This window comes from Glandiceps talaboti, chromosome 9 (assembly GCF_964340395.1).
Source record: "Glandiceps talaboti chromosome 9, keGlaTala1.1, whole genome shotgun sequence".
Lineage (NCBI taxonomy): Eukaryota > Metazoa > Hemichordata > Enteropneusta > Spengelidae > Glandiceps > Glandiceps talaboti.
In genome coordinates, this window is record NC_135557.1 from 26,064,038 (window position 1) to 26,065,113 (window position 1,076).

Genomic DNA, 1,076 nt, shown 5'->3' on the forward strand with positions numbered 1-1,076 from the left:
CTAGTGGTACCTCCTAGCCCTCATAGCCTGTTTACTGCGCTGTCGGCGTACCTCCTAACATCATAGCCTGTTTACTGCGCTGTCGGCGTACCTCTCAGCCCTCATAGCCTGTTTACTGCGCTGTCGGCGTACCTCCAAGCCCTCATAGCCTGTTTACTGCGCTGTCGGCGTACCTCCTAGCCTTATAGCCTGTTTACTGCGCTGTCGGCATACCTCCTAACCCTCACTATAGCCTGTTTTGCACTGTCGGCGTACCTCCTAGCCTTATAGCCTGTTTACTGCGCTGTCGGCGTACCTCCTAGCCCTCATAGCCTGTTTACTGCATTGTCGAGATACACCGGTGGTTGGTCGTACCTCCTAACACTCGTATTCTGCTCATATCATCTCATGGCTGAAGGGCCTACACGCTGTCATCGAAATTTTTCAATTCGTTATTACATATCAACTTTGACAATGTAATCATTACAACTGGAGAATACGATTGAGGGCTAGGAGGTACGATCAGCTAATCTCGACAGCGCAGTAAACAAGGACTACTAATACACGACATTTAGCATTTTAGTGCCTGAACTTCAGTAAATTGGATGTGAAGTATGACATTATGTCATCAAATCTTTGAAGTATGACATTACGTCATCAAATCTTTGAAGTATGACATTACGTCATCAAATCTTTGAAGTATGACATTATGTCATCAAATCTTTGAAGTATGACATTACGTCATCAAATCTTTGAAGTATGACATTACGTCATCAAATCTTTGAAGTATGACATTACGTCATCAAATCTTTGAAGTATGACATTACGTCATCAAATTTTTACATCTATATCTTTATAATAATCAAAATATTTTGTGACAAATTATAAGTTATATACATAATAAAACTGACCAAGTTCATTAGCGTTAATTAATAGTAATTGTATTTATTCAAACCATTTCACCAAAAAGATCGAAATATTAAAAGTTGATATCGATCGATATAATTGGAACTCCTTCACCGAAGCACTTTCGTTGGGGATATTTTCGAATGTTCGACAACTGTTGCTGAAGATGGACTTAACTGAAGAGAACCTAC